Source organism: Camelus bactrianus, chromosome 5 (assembly GCF_048773025.1).
Source record: "Camelus bactrianus isolate YW-2024 breed Bactrian camel chromosome 5, ASM4877302v1, whole genome shotgun sequence".
In the NCBI taxonomy this organism is placed as follows: Eukaryota; Metazoa; Chordata; class Mammalia; order Artiodactyla; family Camelidae; genus Camelus; species Camelus bactrianus.
In genome coordinates, this window is record NC_133543.1 from 4,359,133 (window position 1) to 4,381,012 (window position 21,880).

Genomic DNA, 21,880 nt, shown 5'->3' on the forward strand with positions numbered 1-21,880 from the left:
TTATCTGTTACCTCATCTCATCCAGTCCCCAATCAGGGAGAAGGAGCAAATGTTCTCTTCATCTTTAAAGAGAGAGCTCCACTGATGGTGACTTACTCAACTCCAAAACCAAGTCTGGGGGAAGGGCACAGACAGCAACCAGAGAAGTATCACCTGTAGGAAGGAGAAAAGAGCTCAGGGGAGAGTTCAGGGGGTCAGCCTGATTTAATTTCAATGGATAATATAATACCACAGACTAAAAATACTAGCATGCAGTGAATTTGCTATTTCTTGACATCTAGCATGTTTTCATAGCCCGCATGAAACATTATCGTGAACTAGTGAAAGGAAGAGTCCACACTCAGGGAAAATCAATGCCACAGGCAGGCTGAAACCCAGGCTGGAGGAAAGGAAGAGAAAAGGCATAGTTAAGAAGAGGGGAAAGTCTGGGAAAAAGACATCATCACAAGGACTCTCCAGCATCATCCAGCAATCATATAATCATTCATTCAAGAGAGAGTTACTTAGGTCCTATTTTGTGCAAGATTTTACACAGGGCAAAGCAAGAGTGCAGCGTACATGGTGGCAGCAAGTGGCGGGGCTATAATACAATTCTGATCCTGGTACCTTGCACAATTGTACTCAGTATAAAGGCAAAAAAATAAGGTAAAATAATACTATGTAAACTCTACGCATTGTTGAAAAAAATTAAAGAATACCTAAATACCTGGACAGACACACCACGCACATTCCTGTATCAGATGACAGCGCTCTTGGGATGGCAGTGCTCCCCAGAGCGATCTGTATACTCAACGTGGTCTCGATCACAATCCCAGCGGGCTCCTCTGCAGTAACTGACTAGTTGCTGCTACTATTCATATGGGAATTCGAGGGACTCAGTAACCAAAACGTACTTGAAAAAGAAGAAAAACATGAGAGGATTTGTAATTCTCAATTTCAAACCTTACAACTGTATCTCCAGGTGAGATTAGAGGCCATTTTTAAGTTATTACTGGGTTTATCCTTATTTTCAAAATTCTGTACAATGAATATACCTGTTAGAATAAGAAAAATAAAAAGCAAGGTATCTTGTAAAACATGCACAGTGATTCATTCATTGGGAAAAAAAATTATTTTAACTATAAAGAGGTAAACAAATATCTAGTGAAAAAGGACTACTTAAAAACAAGTGTGCATTTACAATTTTCATAAATTGAAAACTGAAAAGCACAAAAACATCAAGTTTCTACGGAGACTAGTGAAACATATTAATAGTTATTTTCAAAAATTCTAATTGAACAATGAAAACTCAAGAAAGGGAAAATTGTGATTGACACCCAAGTGCAAACACATGGAGAGCAAACGCCTAGAAATCACAGTTCCTTTAAATCTGCTTTTAACTCAATAGGAGAGGAAATTCCTCACTTAGGGGACAGTGGAATCCCATACATAAGACAGGATACACAGTACAAACTGCAGTAGTATCGGGAGTGAATTTCTTAGAATTCTAATGTTACAACATTGCTGAAAAACTATAAAAACACTGACAGACAGATTAAAACACACAGTCATATATATTATATAGAAACATATGAAGTCTGCTCCCATGTTGCATAGAAATACAAACATATTTGTTCATTTATAGGCACTGATTCATTTATCCCAGATAGAATATTTCAACTAAAACAAAAAATCAATAATACACTCCTCTTGTCAAATCTACTTGATAAGTAACTCTGCTATGTAACCATAATGTGTCTAAGATAGATCTAAAATTAAGGAAAAATCTTTGTATGGTTTCTTGAATTGTTCTCAAATTTCCAAGCTTAATTTTAAAATAGATCTGAGCAGTATTTCTATATTATCTTTTCCCTTGTGAAATGAACAACACAGTCTGTTGTCAAAATTCTGTCCTTACAATGATTCACGAGCACCGTTTCCTAACAAAACTGGTGAACAGCAAGGCACTATGCAGACACTGTGACCAAATAAATGAAACACAAGGAAGACAGTGACCCTATTCTGGAGGGCTTATATTCTGTGTCAACAGCGGGTTTTTATTTGATTGGTTTGATTGGGTAGCAAAATAAAATCAATCAAGTACTTTCTGCTTTTAGCATTCTGTAAGTCATGACTGTTTTTAGTGTCATGAGAAGGAAAGACTTAAGCATGACTTGATTAGGTCAACTAGCAACAATCATCACTGGAGAGTGAGTAATAAAGATGTTAACTGATAGAAATGCTTCTGCCTACATGAGACCTAAAATAAGTCTACACTGATATCCGAAAGGAAAATGAGGAGATGAGGTCCCCAATGTGAAAACAAACTAACAAGGAATCAAAAAAGGAAAGACGTTTTCATTAACGATTCCAGGAAGTAGTGGAGCATGGTGGTGAGGATCACAGATGTTTGGGACGAACATGAGTGTCTGAACTCCCACGGCACTGGGTAGCTGTGAAACTGATATTTCAGAGAAATTTTCTGCATCTCAGTCTTCTATCTATACACGCTGGACAATAACCGCACCCATCTCCTAGAACGGTCCTACGAATTAAGTTATTTTATATATAAAATTTTAAATAAAATACCTCAGATTTTAAATAATACCCCAGAAGCACAAGGAACAAAGAAAACAGAGATAAATTGGAGTTCATCAAAATTTAAAACTTTGCTTCAAAGGGCACCATCCAGTAAGTGAAAAAACAACACACAGGAGAAAATTTTTTCTAATCATTTATCTGATAAGGAATTTGTATCTATAAAAAAAAAAGTACCTCCAACAACTCAACAATAAAAAGGCAACTCAATTAAAAGGTGAATAAAGGATCTGAAATGGTATTTTTCAAGGAAAATATACAAATGGCCAATAAGCACAATGAAACGATGTTCAATATCATTAGCTGTAAGGGAAATCAAGTCAAAACCACTAGGAGAAACCGCTTCACACTCACTACAATAGGGTATAATAAAAAAAAGTGTAACAAGCAGTAATAAGGACACAGAGGAAGCGGACCGATCAGCCCTTGCTGGTGAGGACGTAACACAACATGGCCACTTTGGAAAACAGCCTGGCAGGTCCTCAGAGAGTTGAACATTTGGTTTCTGAATGACCCAGCAACTCTGCTGTCTGGGCACAAACGTAAGAGAACTGAAAACAAATGTCCACATAAAAACTCCTACAGGAATGTTCATGGCGACACTACTCATCACAGCCAAAAAGCAGAAACAACCCAATTGCCTATCACCTGATGAATGGGTAAACAGTGGGGCCCAGCCATACAGTGGAATATTATTCAGCAATAGCAAAGCATAGAGTACTGACCCAGGCCACAACGTGGACAAATTTTGATAACGTTACTCAGTGTGAAATAAGTCAGTCACAATAGACGGTTCCACTTACATGAAGTGACTCGATTTAAATGAAATGTCCAGCACAGGCAAATCCACAGAGAGAGAAGAGTGGCTCCTTGGGGCTGGGGGAGGATGGGGAAGATGGGAATGACTGCTTATGCATACGGGGCTTCCTGTTGGGGGAATGAAAATATTCTAAGATTAAATGGGATGCACAATTCTGGGCATAGAGTAAAAACGACTGTATATTTAAATGGGTGAATTGTATTAAAACTGGTAAGAAAAAAAGCACCTCGGCCCAGTACCTTCCCTAGTAAATGCAAATTGCTAACTTTTATTAGAGGAAGAACAAACTGCCCTCAGCATGAAAGTAGGAGATCAGCAAATGTGAGTTAACCGAAATTGGACAAGAGCATTTCACTTGAAACAGTTGCTGAGTGTACACGAAATATTCAGAAATAGGAAAATCAATTTCACATCAGGAAGAAGCATTCTGCTTCAAATGCAGATCAAGGATTCGGCAAGCCCAGGTGCTAAAAATGACCAGAGAAGAAACCTGGTTTGTAAAACAAGCACCAGAGCCAACAAGGAAATGGTGGTGAGGAAAGCAGGCGGCCGAATATCTGGAACAGTTTGCTACAAATAATTTCTCCACTGAAAATTTAAAATAAAATGAAAGTGATAAAATGATCTGTTGACCTCATGTGAATGGGCTTCCTTCGGTGCTCGACTGTTCTGTAACCCCGATTGAGAGGCTCAGGAGAATCAGCATGTCTCCTGGGAGTCCCCAAAGGACTGCCCACCAGCACGCTGACCACCATCACATCTGCCAGGGTTGAATTGCAGCGGAGACCAACTTCTGAAAAGCACAGGAAATTTTGACAAGGGAAGAAAATGCTGCAGTCTGTCCAGGGACATAGGCCCTCTGAGCAGAGGCCAGAAGGCTGCAGGTGAATTGCAGTGGCCGTGGGACATGAAGGGACCATCGGGGAGCATATCTCAATTCTCTCCTCTCTCTCCATCGGGTAGGAGAGATAAACCTGCATCCTTCTCACCTGGAACTGTGGGTTGGCTGGCAGAAGTCTTACCGACATGGAATGATTATTCAAGTCTCTGTGGAAAAAGTGAAGAAATCGAGAGGGAGTAGGGAGCCAACTCCACGAGCCTCTCAATTGCACCCTTATTTATTGTGTATAATCAAAGGAAAAATTCATTAACAGTTGTGTGATAGTAATAGGAACTTCGGGAAAGACTGTATGAAGCAGAGATGGTAGAATACACAATGAGTACAAAGGATTAGTGTATCTTTAGAGAAGTCATGTGGTGAGGGGAACAAGATCCATTTTTAGACATGTGAATTACAAATCAGACCACCAGACCAGCCAGGTCTTTGTTCTGTGGATCATAGACTATCTAACAGCACACAAGCTCAGCGTTTATAACTGAGGGCCTCGGCCCTTGCTTTGCAACCAGCAGAGTGCAATCTAAAAGCTCAAATATGCAAGCAAAGCATTGTCTCTGCTTTTTAAGGCAAGGAGACTGGAGTGAGGATGTACAGGCACTTGCTTGCAAAGCAGTTTCTAAGCATATATTTTTCTTCTTAAAGTTCACATGCGGCTGGAGTGTGTTACAATTTGTTAAACCAATCATGGGCTCCCACATGGAACCATTATTGAGGACACCCTAGGATGACAAATTCTGCCTCTGGGTCTTTTCCTGCCATCTTCAGCCACTCTAGCAGGGTCTAGGCACATCCGTGAATAACGATCCTACAGAACAACCCACACTCTTAACTCCTGGTGCTTGAAACTTAATTTTAGCTCTACACAACTTAACGTAGAAAAGTTTCAGAAATAAAAGATATAATATTCCTTTTATATCTCATCATATTACTGATTTTTCTGATTGCTCTAAGTTGCTTCTACTTGGTAAAGCACATAATTCTGCAGGTGAATTCAGTAATTTCCATTGGGCATATCTAGTCATTTTGGGCTCTCTAACTTCTATTGGTCAAATACCGATACACTTAATTGATTTCTTTGTTTATCAATTTCAGCCGGGAGGAGAGGGAGTGTCACTCTTTTCCTCAGCCCACCCTCAACATTTTTCTCATCAACTCAGGCCTCCCGAAAACAAAACAAAGTATTTGTTTCCCTTCTACTCTTTCCACAAAACCAACAGGAAACATCAGCCTGCAGAAAGAATTCAACACAAATGCTAAAACAAAAATCTATAAACCAGGAGCAACTCCATCTCCGAATCATGATACACAATGACATGAGAGTAAGTGTGTCAGGCACAAAGCATGCGTGAGCCTGACCAACTGATTTCTATTCTTCAAAGGAAGGAAGGTTTTCATATTTTTTATTATCATTCTTTGTCATTGTTTCTGATTATGCCAAAAAATAGTTTATGAAAGAATTATGCACTGCAATAACAGATTACAATTGTATCAATTATAGAAGGCATTCAGAGGGGATAGGAAAAGCCACCTCTGTAAAAATGCAAAATTTCTTCCCCTGTTAAGAACACGTATACAAAATGCAACAGAGAATTCAAATTCTTGTGGAGAGGAGCAAAAGCCACAGAACAAAAGCAAAGTCAATAGAATGAGTTAATTCAGAATTCACTGGACAAACATGCTCAATGCATTCAAATAATTTTAAAGGCACACTGCAAACCATTCACTTAATGATCTGCAGGCTAGAGGAAGCATTTCCCTCTTTAACAGACAACAGAATTCAATAGGGTTCCCCAAAAACAAGGACCAAAGAACAATCAGGTTTTTAACGGTTCTCATAAATCAGTATGTTCTAAACATTAAAATCCAGAAATTTTAAACATTCATTCAAACCACAATAAAACAAGCATTTCAAAAAAAAAAAAAAACCAAAGAAACTAAGCACACAGATCATGTACATAGATTAATGAGCATGTCTTGTACCGCTGGAAGAAAGAACAGGCTATAGCCTTTTACTTGAAAAATAAAACTACTTTTAAAGATAACTGCTAAAACACATTTCACCATTCATGTTGCCTTCAAAATTCTGAGGCACTTGTATCTGATCAGAAAAGCAATTCTGAGTAATAGTATGTTACAATTCAGCGCCAGTTTGCTTTAGAAGAAAAAAGAAAAGCTACTGTTCCTCAAATCCTGCACAGAGTGTGAAGTGCCTCCCGGCCTCTTTCTCTTCCCGTTTTCTAAGCTCATGCTCCCCAACCCTTCTGAAACAAATATGACAACCTCTTATTCCCAATATGCCAAATGACAAAAGAATATCAATTTATTTGTGTAAATATATGCCTACATCTTGAACTGGAGGAGAAAGGTATCAGAAGTCCATATGGAACTTATTTCTACCTTCCTGAAATCACACACATAAACGTTCACACAGACACAGACACATACTCCCTGGACTACTGGACACTTCACAAGCTTAGGAATTCCAACTTCTAGAAGATAACTTTGTAGTTAGTTTAAAATACAATTCTGTCAGCTTTTGAAAGCCTTGATCATCTGCTAAACCATCCAATTATCAAACAGACCCAATTAGCCTTCTCTGTAGAATGTAATTTCCATTGATGGCAAAACAGACCCTAAGAAGTACTGGATCAAAGACTCGTGTTTATCACTACTTATGATCGTTTTTAAGCACATTAACAGATTCAGAAATGTATGTCTCAACATCATTTATTCTTATTGAAATAGCATACGTGTTCAATTGTCTATACAGAGACTAGGTCCCATGATGGTGTTTAACATCTATTTTGTGTATTGCAATATTTATTTTCAAGTGCAGACAAGGAGGGTGTGTATTACTCAGTTGTAGAGCACCTACTTAGCATGCACAATGTCCTGGCTTCAATCCCCAGTACCTACAAAAAAATAAATAAAAATAAGTGCATATTTAAAAATAAGAATAAAGTTATAAAAAAATACAGACTACAAACCACTGCAATCTAGCTGCTACAATTATATTAAAAAAACAAGGGTTACTATCAAACACTGACTATATGCCAATTACAGAGAGAATCACAAATCACACCTGAAAACCATCACGTGTGATTCTCAGCAAACCTACTAAGTAGACACGGATGAGCAACCTGGCACTGCGGATGAGGAGACGGATCTCGGAGGAGCTGTGGACGCTGACCGTCCTGCTCCCCGCGACACCACGTCAGCCCAGGGCAAGCGCTGACAGAGCTGCTCTGAGGGGACACCCAGCTGCATGGAGCCTTGGGGCACTGGGGAGTCCCAGAAAACACTAAAAGTTGTTCAGTGAAAAACCAGCTCAAATATATTACATTGTGCCACATCCTTTAAACAGGGAACATGACTGAGACTTTTTGATGCCTCCGTGTCCTTTCCGCCATCATCAATTATTTGCCCTCTCAGCACGACCAGAGATGAACTGGACCCCATATGAAGTGCACTCAGATGGCAGAGCTTTTAAAGCTGTTTTATGAAGTTTGTAAGACTCTGCCTATGTCTCACACAGGCGGTCATCCATCACTTCTCACCGGTGTGGACGTACCACCTGAAATCACTCCTTTCTCCTTATTTAAATCCCTTCATCTAATCCAGACTTTTCAACAGCAAAGCAGCAGCTCACCACAGACAGTGGACAGCTTCTCACCAAATGGACTCGAACAGCCCATCGGACTACCTGGAAGCCCTTTTCTTCTATTAAACCCACTTACGGGTACTTCATCATTTTCTGATTGGTGGACTTGGCCACCGACTGGCCAAATCATAGAGCTCCCAGCCTCATATCCGGGGTTGGGAGAGGACCCTGCTGTTTGGAGAAATCAATGAGGAAGTCGGACATCCTCCAGCCAGGTCTGCACGGGTAGAAGTGCCACAGTGTGCTCAGAAATTATACCGTTAGCATCCCTGGGCTCCCATGGACTGTTTTCACATTAACCAAGCTCATGACACACTGATGCAAGAAAACCAGAAACTTATTAATGTAACAGAAGAAGTGAAACTATAAACCAGACTGAAATATCAGAGTTCAACCATGAGTACATTTTCTCCTCCACAGCCCAATCACAGGCAGGCAGTCACATTGCAACCATGGACAGAAGCAGAGAAGGAAGGGTTTGTAGATTAACTCAATGGACTAAATTTCTGTTATACGAACAGATCTACTGCCTAGAAAATAATTAACGCTAATCACAGTGCACACTTTGTGGACATTGGCCGAGACATGACAGTGAGCACCTGTGTAACTCTCCTTTCCCTGTCCTTTCTGGGCTAACTGATGCAAAGTGGTACAAAGATTCAGGGATGCAGATACCTCTAAACACCCAAAGCCCATCTCTGGGAGCCTCAAAACCAGACAGCCAGGGTTTAAATACCAGCTCTGCCACTTACTAGCTCTGTGACCTTGGCCAACTTACTTACCCTCTCCGTGCCGAAATTTCCACACTGTAAAACTGGGATAACAATCAAACCTTCCTTACTCGCTTGTTGAGAAGATTGAAAGACTCATTTCTGTAAAATGCTCAGAAAAGAATGTAGCACATTTTTGGTGTTCAACAAATGTCAACTTAATATAAAAGTGATTTACAAGTCTCCCTTCTAATAATATTATGTGTTTCCTGGCTAGTGTAAGTCCCAAAGAAAATCCTTATTTCTCATTTTATAAACTCTTGGGGAGCACCCTCCCATTCCATCACACCACCTGTTTAAACTAGGGAGGGGATGCCTCCTCCCCACTCCTCTGGGCCATGGAGAGTACTTCTCCCTTCATACCCCTAGCCGCTCGATCACAGCTATCCCTCGTCACACTAACAGGGTGAGGTGTGAGTCCGGGGAGACAAGCAGGGAATGTGAAACCCTACCTTTCCCTCCAGTGTTGGTCACCATTGGGAAGCACCTGGGATTCTCAGCTCCATGTCAGAACAGCCCTGTGCATGAAGGGGCAGGTCCTCTCAAGGGAAGGCTCGCTGTGTCCCAGAGCTACCTGGGACAGGGTGAGTCTCTAATTCTGGGACACAGTATCATGACACACATTTTCCCACAGCCCTGAAGTTCATGGAGAACGTGGCTTCATCAGTAACAACGAAGACATTTATGGCCTGCCTAATCTTTTGTGTCATCTCTCAGTTGGCTGCTGGAGACAACATGCATATAAGTATTGGATCCCCTTAGGCCCCAACATATATGAAGTAACAAAAAATTCTGTGGCTTAACGTTGGTTCAGGGTGACTGTGTAACAGTTCTGACTCTGCTGATGCTTAATTATGTGTATAGGAACTATCGAACCTCCTCAAATATCTTTCATCATAAAACCAGCTTTTCTTGTTTTCCTGTTTCTTAGTAATTGCCAAAGACTATAAAATGATGGCTTCACACCAAACAACAGCTAAAGATTATGAGCCGTCTTGACATACCCACTGTGGTAAACACTTTACATAATTTCTAATTCTCACAATTCTACAAAGCAGATACCAACGTCCCAATCTCACAGACGAGGGAAAAACTCAGAACGAACTGACTCAGGCTCACATGGCTCAGTGGCAGCGCGTGCACGCAAACCCAAGTCAAAGAACTACACCCCTTCCTATATGTACCAAATCCCCTACCACCAATTAACACACAGCAGTGGGGTCAATACTCAGGGAACTTAGTACACTTTTCAGCTTTAAGGTGCTCCAGAGGCCGCTACTAGCTGTTTTATAAATTTCCGGCTCACTGGTTTCTAACACTGGAAGAAAAGTCCGATTTTGCCATTGTTTACACAGCAAGTCTGAGATGTTCACAGCGAGATGACAGAATAAAACTAAAATATAAGCAGAAAAATTTTTCCAGGTAGAAAGACATAATGGACATTGTGCTATTCTGAAGCATCAAGCAAAGAAATCAAAACAAAATAACTTTGTTTAAGCCTTCTTTAACAAACAGGAATATTAAGACGGTAAGAAGGTGCAACAAGCGCCACCTATGGCTAAAAAGACCTTCCAGGTTGCCAGGAAGCATGCAACACAAAAATTGCCTATAGGATCAGAAACGAGAATCAGATAACTAAAAGCTTCTGTAGCACATACTGCACTTTGCTTCGGGGGAAGCGAGGGTAACTCAGTATTTAATCTGACATTGCTAATACTCCTGAATATAAACAAAAGACACAGGCTCATGGAAACTCATCTTAGAAGAGGAAAGAATCCAGTCCAGCCACTTCATTTTACAGGAGGGGAGACTGAGACATGGGATCTGTCCTCCTTGCAATCGGCAGCAAATCTCTCCTAGGCCTCATGTCTTGTACTGTAGCAAAAACGAACAGATCTGTAGTAGGCCTATATTCATAAAAGTCGCGCCTGTATTTTTCCGAAAGTAGGTTATCTAAGTATCTTGCAACATACTTCTCAAAATCCAGGAAATCATACGTTTGTTGAAATACAAAAACATTTATTTACATAATAAAACAGCATGAGCTTTATTGTCTCTATTAAAAAAGTTACATGTCAAATCAGTGTTTTGATCTTTTAAACCTGTTAAGAGTGCAGGAAAAAAGATCAAAATTTTCTTTAATCACAAATGAGAGAAGCTTATTCCCTGAAAGTGATCAATGTGGATGTCAGAATCAAACGAATTTACATGTCTGAGTGGATGGTTACACGGCAACATGACATCTGAGTTCTAACAATACACATTCTGTGTAAATAATCTTCAAGGTCGTCTGCTTAAGGCAATTTAACTAGTCCCTGTCTCACTAGAATGATACAGATTTCATTAAAACTTCATAGTGCACTAAAAAATAAATGAATCCTTGTTACTTTAAGCCATATTCATATATATCATATATATACATATTAAATATGCATCAGTAATAAGCCACCCTCTTTAGTATTCAGAGTTGATCCTTCTAAATTATCTGTCATTGTGACAGCACATTTTTACTAAGCACCTCTTGGGTTCTTTGTATACAAGGCTACTAACTCTCACAGTCAGACAAGTTAAACGATATTACTCAAATTTCACAAATGAGGAAATGTACTTAAGCCATGAAAACAACTTATATATACATCATCAGGAAAGTAAAGAATAAAGATTTTCTTAAAATATTCACTGACAATATTTTCTTCCATATTAAGACTACATAAAACCAATTCAGTCTTTGTAAGTGTTTCTGTCAATAAGGGCCACTAGAGAAAAACAAGGAACATCATCAGCAGTGGTTGGACTTTCAAAGCCCCCTTCTCATTTGCACTATAATTATTTTTAATGTTTTGTTTTTAGTGCTTACAGAGCACTAAAATACATAAAAATTAACTTTTTATGCCACTACCTGAGAATTAAACAACTGTGAAAATGTACAATTTTAATTTATGCCACTCTGTCTCACATTCTCACTGGTGTCTCCCCTTTGAAGGCCTCATCAGGCTGAGATCACTAAAATCGGCCATTTATAGGGTCACAGGAGTTCGGGTAAACACTCAACGGGAGGCTGATTAGAGGAGCAATTAAGAATGCATCCTGTGCAGCCTGGATTCCAGCACCGAGCTAGCCACCGCCAGCTACGTGTGATTTGGGACAAGCTGCTCCATCTCTCAATCCCTCAGCTGCAAAAAGGAGACACTGATACCTACCGTCAAACACCTGCTATGAATTAAAACATGAGGAAAATATTTTAGCCTTAGGTAGGTGTAAACTCAGAGCGAGTTTGGTCATTATGATGATGAGGATGTCTGATAATAAATTGAGCTAGACCAAAAAGGAGAAATCACATTAAAGGAGAAACATTTTAAGCCAATGAACATTTCCTTTTGGATGGATTGCAGAATATTCTATTCATTTTATATAATAAACCATGTTTTGTCCATTAATAATAGATTTACAGGTTCATGGACAAGTCTCCAGAAAAAGAATTAGAGGCCTCTAACCTCTGAATACTAAGATAGTAAATTTTAAAAAAAATCAGGGGGGAGATTATACCTCTTTTGGGAGAGTATGTGCTTTGCATGCATGAGGCCCTCAGTTCAGTCCCCACTAACTCAATTTAAAAACTTTTTTTAAAAAATGGAGAATTAAAGCAAAAAATTGAGGAATACAGAAATTTTTTAGAGACTCATCTCAGATTTAAGATGGGGAAAAATCCATCCATTTCTCAGAGGAAATCTTGAGAACTATGTAAACTGAATCTGAGATGTCTAGTCTTCTAACATTATTAATGAATTCATATTACCAAGTCTTAAAACTACCTGATAACCCACAGTTGTGATACTGATCACAACAGCTGCCAACACGGATCTAGCTCTGGCTAGGAAAGCTCTGTTCTGACATCTCTGCCCCTGAGGCCTCACCAGGCTGAGAGCACTAAATTCAGTCATTCATGAGCATCTCCTGTAAGTCCTCCCTTTGTGCTCCTCACTCTCCCCTCACCAGCCCCTCTGAGGGAAACACTGTTATCATCATCCCCAACCGCAGATAAGGCCACTGAGGCACAGAGACTAAACCCTTTCCAGGTCATATTGGCATTAAAGGACGTCTGTATTTCTGCTGTTTTGCTTTTGAAAAAGGAATCTGAGATATCAATTCAAGTGAGACTGTTAAATAATAAACTCTGTCAGGTCTTCACCTCAAAGAGCAGATACTATAAATTCCTGATGTAGGATGAGGCTGCCGCCACAAACTGACTCAGCTTGAAATTAATATCCAAGATGAAGCAGCGGATACACGTAAATATTCACGATTGTCAACTCGGCTCACGGGTCTGGGCCCTTCACTGCCTGAACTGTGGTGAATACTCCACCTGTATCAGGGAGGGAAGCGCGGCTTTTCCAGGTCTCCCCAAGGCTTCACGGGCTATTTACCCCACAGACTGTCCTCAACAATTAAAAAGCTCTCAAGATTTTTACACCATGCAAAACTGAAATACATTTCTGCAGATGGAGCACTTTCTCAGGCTTAAACTTATTTTGCCTACACTCAGCAGGAGGGGGAAAAGAAACAAGACTCTGCAAAGTCTCTGATTCTCACCACTCGCACTAGTAGAAAGGCCACTGCACAAGATGTCTCTTCAGAGTGCAGGGTGAGAAGAAAATAAAGCCGCCCCCAACCACAGGCACTCCCAGAGACAGAGCTCAGCAGTCTTCTGCACACTCACGGTTGTGCAGCCCTCATCACCATCTATTTCCAGAACACTTCATCACCCCAAAAGAATCCCCCTGTCACTAGCAGTCACTCCCTAACCCCCTCCACCTAGCCCTTTGCAAACATCACCTGCTCTCCGCCTCTGCATGTGCCTATTCTGGGCATTTCAGATCACTGAAGTCAACAATATGTGGCCGTGTGTGTCTGCTTCCTTTCACTTAACATCTTAACATGCTGTTGTCAAGGCTCGTCCCTGTTGAACTGGTATCAGCATCTCTTTTTTTTTGAAAACATTAAAGTTTATTAGAGGGTTGTAATTACTATCAAAAAGAGTAGAGTGGAGCATAAGTGATTGTGTTTCAAAGGGAAAAGTGTGGGTTGAGCATTCAGAGTTGACTCCCCAGAAGAGGTGGCCTTTTTCATTTTCCTCTTTTTCTTTTTTATTCACTCTTAGGTCTGAATAATGTTTCACTAAATGGAGATTCTACATTCTGTTCATCCATTCAGCATCTATGTATGGACGAGGTCCAGAAGGATGAGAGTAAGAGGCGACTTGCAGTGATGGCATTTAAGCAAAGGGCAAGATGTGCTTTCAAAAAAAAAAACCAACATACAGAGTCGCAAGGAAATTCAGTGCGTTTCTGAGCAAAGTGCATGCTTGCTTCTGCAGGACAACCGTGCAGTGCTGGGGCGGATATTGGCAGGAATCACGGTGTGGGAGTCACCTGAGAAGACTCCCCACTGCACGCAGCTCAGCCAATTCTCCTCCCTCATCCTGTATTGTTAGAGCCATGTTTCTAGGTTTCTCTTATTTCAAGTAATAGCACTTTAAGTACATATCTTATCATCTGCATCAGACCACTTTACCTCCAAGTCACAGAAAATTATTCACTAACAGGAGCAGCTCCAGGACATAACGGTGATGGATTAGGGAGTCCTGCAACATCCCAGCCTGCATGCACAAACCCCACATGTGCCCTGGTGATGTCCGGAAAATTAAACACATGGAAATATCTCACTGCTGCTACACTACATTTGCCCTCAAATTCCCCCAAACTCATGCTGGCAAAGCACTACTCAGCCCTCTCACTGCAAAGAAAAAAAAAATGCTAAGAAGGCAAATTTAGGCTCTTCCATTGAAAACCAGCAACCATCAATGCCAGTATCTGAGTTGGAATGCTCCTGAATTCTAAAACCACTGCGCCGTTACTTTTCAAATGTGGAAGTCATATATGTATTCCACGTAGATGATATTACAGTAGGATTTTTCTTTTCAAAATTTCCAGTTGCAACATTAGCACAAGAAAGTTTATGTTTCAGCTTTAAAAAAATCAATTATATTCCACTTACTTAATTTTGAACCTATTATTATTTTATAAATGGAGCTATGTTGCATAATATAAACAAACTGTTTGAATTCTGCAAACAAGACCTTTATGACCTCACTATTTCAGAGCAAACTTTAATGGTGTTTTGAGAGGTGGGGCCTGGGGTGCTCACTAACAGCTCACTAAGGATGTGCTATTAAGTAATGCAAAGGCTCTAACTCCACATTAGCTCAGAAACCAAAGAAACTACACCAAAGCGTTACTTTATCTTTTTTAAATTTTGCTATTCTTTGGAATATTAAATTTCTTTAAAGATATGATTTTTTTTGAGAAAGACAACAGCTGTATTAAATTTCCTCTCACCAAGAAAGCAATCTTTATCAAGAATAAATACCCCATGGAAATCGAAATGACGGGAGGTTTCTAGCTAAGTGAACATGCAGATCTGAACAGAAATCTAAATCCTATCAGATCTCACTCGAACCAGCTCAACAAAGTCCTGGGCTACCCTGGAACTTAGCTCTTCTGTTCCAAAAGTTGGCTGAGCTAAGATCATCACACAAGGCAGGGAAGGAGAGAAGAGGAAAGTTCACCTGGCAGCCTCCATTTCTTTTCTTCCAGCCAAAAGTCTCCTCTCGGGCGACCCCGATAACAAGCCCTCCCCATAAGGAAATCCGGCATCCACACTGCCCCTGCCGTCCCCAAGCAGCCCTGACGCCCCTCTCCCAGCCTGTGAATGGTCTTCTAGTGGCCCCCCCCAGTTGGTGGCACCCTCCCCTACTTCCCCGCTACACACAAACACACACACACACACAGAGCAATGGCAGCCTTCCCAAATCACAAAGTTGATTACATCACCCCACTTCAAACCCTTCAGATGCTCCCTGGTGGAATTCTAGCCCCGCCCCCGAAACTGCTCACACAGCCTCACCCCAGTTCCCAGGTCCCCAGTGACCTCAGGGACCCCCTGTCCTGCTCCTACTTCCCACTTGCCTCCAGGCTCATTTTGATTGTTTCCCAAGGAAGACTTCCCTCCCTCCAAACTCCGCAACTTTTTCCTCTATTCCTAGAACATTCTAGGCTAAGTCAACTTCTGACACTGCTAAGCTCACAAGAAGCAAATACATTTTGCTTACTAATGTGGGTCCACCCTCTCTCCCCTAGACACACAGAAGTGCACGTGTTATGAATAAATGAATGACGGGGTGGGTCTCAAAGGGACAGACAGACCTGCTCTCGCCAGTCCCGACACTTCTGTCTGTAGAATATCAGAAGCAAAACCAGAAGTACCTTTCCTGAGGGTCACTTCCTGCTGACACCCTTCACTGCCTCCAGTGTCTGTTCAAATAAAACCCAACGTCTTCCAAAGCCCTTCACCCCAGGCTCTCTCCAGGGTCCTCCCAAGCAGGGGAACACTCCACCCTGGACCACACAGGACACTCTCCCCATGTCCCCACCCCACAAGCCTCCAGGCCTCTGCCCGGGCTGCACCTGCTACCTGAGCCACACTCTTGACTCCTTCTCCTGGCTGACACTTACTCTGTCCTCACGATTGAATGTAGAGCCCATTTCTTCCAGGAAGTCCTCTCTGATAATGTCCTTTAGGTCTTGGCAGGGCTCCATCTATAGCAACAGTACATGGTGACCAACTGGGTGTTTGCCCACACCTTTGAAACCACGAACTCTTGGGGGCCACTTGAGAAGGAGTGAGAGATTACAAGAGGGGTGGGGGAAGCAAAAAGCAAAAATCACAGCCCAAGTCCCAAATTCAAGGATTCTTTCTCAGAAAAAAGTATAAACTATTTCACACCTGTGCAATTTGGCTAATAATTTTGTGGCTTGTGGACAGCAAGAGCTTGGTGTTCTAGTCCAAAACCCAGATTACATGCAAAGAAATGTATATATTCATATCCAAAGGAAACCAGAGCTGTTCAACAACAGTTTGCAGTTAGAATAGAAAGGAACTTTGATAAAGGCAATCACTCTCTCCCTCTTCTTTCTTTTCTGGCATCATATAATTTTAGAAGTATTTGCGTGACTAAGAGATGGCTATAGCCCGTGATTCTGCACTGGAGTGTTTGGGGCTGAGGAAGCCCAGATTACATTCACTGCGTAAATGCAATCACACCAACACACTGATAGGTGCCGTGGTGGTGGAGCTGATGTTCCAAAGCAGGCAACCTTACTCTGTAAGAAAACTCTAAATAGAAAGTAAGAATTGCAATGTTCTGTACTCAATTTCATTCGATATATGGGTCATTAACTGATAGAATATCTTCACTAATGTAACCCAAAAATAAATTGTCAACGTCGATTTTCTTCTACTGACCGTTTTATGCTAACTTTGGTTATCAAAACCTCACTCCATATGGAAAGCTCAGGCCTATGCTGCAGCAGTTACATCCCGTGGAAGAAAGCCGATCAAGGGAGAACTGGAGAGTTTCCCTTCAGAAGTTCCTAAGTCTGGTTTTGCACCTGTACGTCATTTGCAACCACGTCAGCGTCAAAGGAGTAAGACCTTACCTCTGTGGGGCGAAAAGCACTGCGGTGCTTCTGAACCATCAAAGAACACTGAGCTTTGTGAAACTGTCCTGAGACACTTAAATAGTATTTTTTGTGAAAGGCTCCAAAACTGACCCAATTCACCAATCCAGGTTCAAAAGAGAGGTACCGGAATTAGTAGATAGAACATGCCCTTGAAGTCTGACAAGGCCCTGCTTGAATCCTGCTACAGCATTTACTAGCCGCTAAACGGACCAATTCCTTAACCCCTCTGAGAAGGCTTCCCAATCCGCAAAAGGGAGCTGCCATCGCCCACCTGGGAGGCATGGATGAGAATGCAACACTCACGTAGGGCTGCCGACTGGTACTTGACACGGGGACTGACTAGCTTCCCTCTGCTGCCCTTCGCCCCCTTTAAACTTGCACTGTTCCCCCTGGTAAGGATCAAACCCCTGGAAAAGACTGCCCGAATCTTCTGTGTATCCCTGAATACATGAATTACCCTTAGGAGGCCAGAAATACAACTGCCTCCTCCCCAGTCACTATCAATGTTCTTAAGAGTCTGGGTATTTTTAACTCAAATTTTCAGGGAGACTATTCCAGAACTTTGCATGCACCATTCTCCAGGTTGGATCCCCTCCCAGTGCCCATCTCTTCTCACCTCAGATCCAGTCTGATTGCTTTCTGTTCATTGGAAAGCGAGTCCAGTAGGGTGGCGACTCCCAAGGACGCCCTCCCTCCCTCACAGGTGAGTGTGACTACTTTCTCCCCACTCCAGCTCCAGCTTCTTCGAAGTCTACCCTCCCGGACGCTGCAGAATCTGCATCTTCACAAGACACACACGTGGCCACGACCCTCCTTTCAGATTTCTTCCAGGCTGGCCCTGCCCAACCCCCGGCCCCTTAAGGATAAACGGCATTAGTCTGAAAATCGCAAACGCCGCAGACTGACACACGAAAGCTACATGGTCTGGGCTTTCCTCCAACCCAGGCACAGCCCTGCCCCCCCTCATCCTCAGTCTGCAGCTCTCAAGATGATCTAATTCACATGCGCGTCTGTGAACACCAGCTAAGAATGACGACTCCCAACGTGTATCTCTAGTCTGGCTCCTTCACCTGAGCCCCAGGGCCATAGACCCTAGTGCCTCTTTGAAGTCCTAACTTGGATGACAAATGGCATCTTAAAAATGCCTCATGTCCGCCATTTACTCTGGAATTCGATTCCTGGCAGGTACCTCCCAGACACCCCATTTTAGTAACAGCCCCAGCACCCACCTATGTGTTTGAGGTCACATTCAATTTCCACTGTTCCCTCCCCCAAGCCCTGCCCTGGAATCAGTCCTGTTATATCCGTCACTAAGCCCATCTCAAGTCTGGTTCTGCAGGGACCACGGCCGGAACCCCACAAGCTCACAGCATGGTGCACTGAGTCACAGTCCTCCAAAGGGTGCTCCCTGGAGGGGGAGGCATCTCCTGCCACTGGTCACCTCAGAAGGCACTGTATTCTCACAAAGGAGGCCCAGGAGAAGGGACTCAAGGTTCTCCCGTGGTCTGAGATTTGAAGGGCCCGAGGTGTGGGGGAGCTACTAATTAGCAGACACAGTTGTTCAGTAAGCAGACGAGGATGGAGGAACCCAGGCCAGGCTGTTCTCACTCCGACCCCTGGGCTCTCGGGAGCCACGGGAAAGGCCTGTGTACAGTGCATAGCCCGGCCATCACAGATCCCACCCTGCATTTGCCAACCTGGACAGACTAGACTCCTTCTACTTGCGACATTTACTTCTGATCTGTTCCCCACCCACAATGAGATGGACTCCTTCAGATATTCTCTCCTGTCTGAAGCGAGACAAATTCAGTGAAAACTGAAGTGTCCACATTTGGACCAGATCATGAAAGGAGAAACAAGGCCTCATGGTCAGCATGATGGTGGTGGCCAAACACTTTCACCGGGTGAGATGAACCATAGTGGTGGTGAGAATCCAAGGTCCTACGTCGGCCAAAGCATGTTCCTTCACAGTTGACTGGGGTGTTGGAGACTCACTACCACAAACTAACGACAAGGCCGACAGTGGTGGACGTCAGCTGCAACAGACACGGAGTCAGCTCTTTACAGCCAACATGGGTTAAAAGTAAAGGCCGGTGCAGGGAGGCCTCCACGGCTGCTGAGGCAAACCACAGACCCGGCTCTGAATGCCCACTGGCTGGAGCAGGGTGGAAGCTACGGTCCCCTATAGCAGTCCCTATGTCCACCAGATCCAGGTGAGCCAGCTACTTAGGAGAAGGACATGTTGTCCTGATACTCAGATAAACCAGCCTCGTAAAGGGAACAAAAGAGTGGCATGGATTTTAGACCAACTTCTGCCTCTTTGTGAAGGCAAAGTAAAGTAAATGGCACGAGAAGTAAAATGAAAAAAAAAATTAAATAACAAAACGGTGACTGCTTCCTCCAACAGCTGCTCACCCCCGAGCCTGCCACTTCCTCACCAGTGACCGCCGGCCAGACAGCCCTGTCACTCACGTCACACAGCGACAGCCAGTAACCGAGTGCCAAGCACGTTTGTGTAAAAGAAGGAATGTAGCAAGATGCTGCAGAATTTGACTTTACAAGTTTAAATACTCCATGAAAAACATCCCTCAGCAGCCGCCTAAATGAATTCGCATCTCACTTCTTCAAAACAATCAAACAAATTTAATAAGGGGGCATTTGTCACCAAATATAAGGAGGACCAAACTGGTTCCTTAAAGCAAGGATTTTAAGAGGTATCAAACACCAGTGGGTGATGTGCTAAAAAATATGAGAAAATAAAAAGATGACAAGGATAATACATGGATTAAGGCAGCTGTTAAGTTTTTGCTTTTTAAAGCGATGGAGACAGCACGGAGGGCGATCTAGCTATTTCCAATGCAGGGTGTGCACAGCCACATTTTCAGACGCAACAACATGCTCACAGGGCAGTACAAGAGAAAAAGGAATAAAGAAAAAGGAAAAGAGAAACAAGAGAAAATTAGAAACACACAAGAACAAAAATGACTTTGACAGCACGTACAAGAATTTACGTGAGTGTGTGAGGCCAGGGACGTGGGGATGGTGAGACCCACCCTCACCTCCTGCTCCAGGGAGAGCAGGGGCCTGAGGGGAGCGGCGCTGCCGGGGGACCCCAACGTGGTCAGCGCCCCTAACCAAAACTCCACATACATTGGTCTAGGCAAGTCTTAAGCTACAAATTGTGGTCACATTTCAGGCTGGACAGTTTTACGCACTTCCACCAAGAGTAGCAGGAGAGAATTAGGCTCTGTTCCTGCACCAAAGCATTGTTTAAAAAATTAATGTCTGCGGAATAGTAAAAGCAACATTGGAGTAAAAGTGACTGGAGGAGAACGTGCTTGATCCTAGCTCACTGGCCGCGTTATCTCACTGACGTTAAGATGCTGGCTGAGACCTTACGTTACCAAAACAGACAGACGCACCAGGAGGGAGGTTTAATGCGCTGCTATATTTTGATGCCAGGAGCCATGCCTGGTACACGAGGTTCTGGGTAAACAATGGTGACTGTGTCAACCACTATGGGCTAAGCACATATCCAGCTACTCCTCCAAATCCCAAGGGCAGACTTCAAAAGGCAAAAACAAGCAGGAATTCTCTGGTGGGTCCGCAGACCCAGAGCCAAGCAGTTGCTGAGCAAAAATGTCACCAGTGCCTCCTGTGACAAAAGAGGAGGCACTGGCCTGGGGGCTGGGGCAGGGCTCCAGGCTTCCACTGCTCACCCACCAGTCTGTCCAGGGGGAGAAGGTGGTCCCTGCTTACGTTGCACCGATGCACCTACCTTGACTGATGCCTGGGGGATCAGCAGGTGGTGACATGTGAGGTGAACGGAGCCAGCCTCGGTGTAGCACGGTGGGTAGCTGTGCCCTCAGCAGTCCCCAGGCTCCTAAACCTGACACCTCATCTCCAAGGAGCAGATGGGGAGCGCGGGCATGTATATCACAGGGCCCTGTGAGGACAAGAACAGATCATGGCCACGACATGCCTTGCCCCTTCCTTAAGCATGTCCGGGAGGAACAGGAAATACATCCAGAGCCCGGTAGGCACCTCACGCAGGTGGGACTCGGGTCCTCTTGCGTATCACTCACAGGGCTGATCTGGATATTCTTTTTATCAATTCTCTGGCATCTTCTCCTCCAACTTACCAACAACCAGAAAGTAGAATCTGATCTTAGTTAAGTTCAAGAATCACAGAGCACCGCCTCCACAGCGGGCCCGGCAGCACGTGCCAGGTCGTCCGACCATCACCTGTGGGACCGCCATGAGCCCTCTCCAGAAAAAAAGACCGAGGCCGTAGGCCGGGGGTACACAGATTCCCTCACTCTCCCCAGCAAAGGGGGACCACCTCCCGGCAAAGGCATCTCACCCTCTTCTTCCCGAGGGACAGCACAATAGATACACGGGGAAACGGAGCAGAAGTTGGGGGGTTAGGCAGCCCAGAAAATCTCGTCTGTAATTCGGAGGCAAAGTGGGGCCGTTGACTTAATCACAGGGACAAAGTGAGGATGAACATTTCCCTGCTCTTTCCCATACTCCGTGATACGCCTTTCCCTGCATAAGGAGTTCATTCGGAGGTCC

General features: G+C 43.2%; 1 protein-coding gene across 4 annotated transcripts in view; it reads right to left on the reverse strand.

Annotated features, from left to right (window-relative positions):
* The window catches only part of LOC141577672 (trafficking protein particle complex subunit 9-like), a 59,536-nt gene that overhangs the window by 36,465 nt on the left and 1,191 nt on the right, over positions 1–21,880 (reverse strand). For all 4 annotated transcript variants that reach the window (XM_074363307.1, XM_074363308.1, XM_074363309.1 and 1 more), the window contains exons 2-4: positions 21,084–21,251; positions 707–892; positions 97–153 (exon numbers count right to left, since the gene is read on the reverse strand). The gene's annotated coding sequence lies outside the window, so the exon portion shown is untranslated. The remainder of the gene's footprint in view (positions 1–96; positions 154–706; positions 893–21,083; positions 21,252–21,880) is intronic.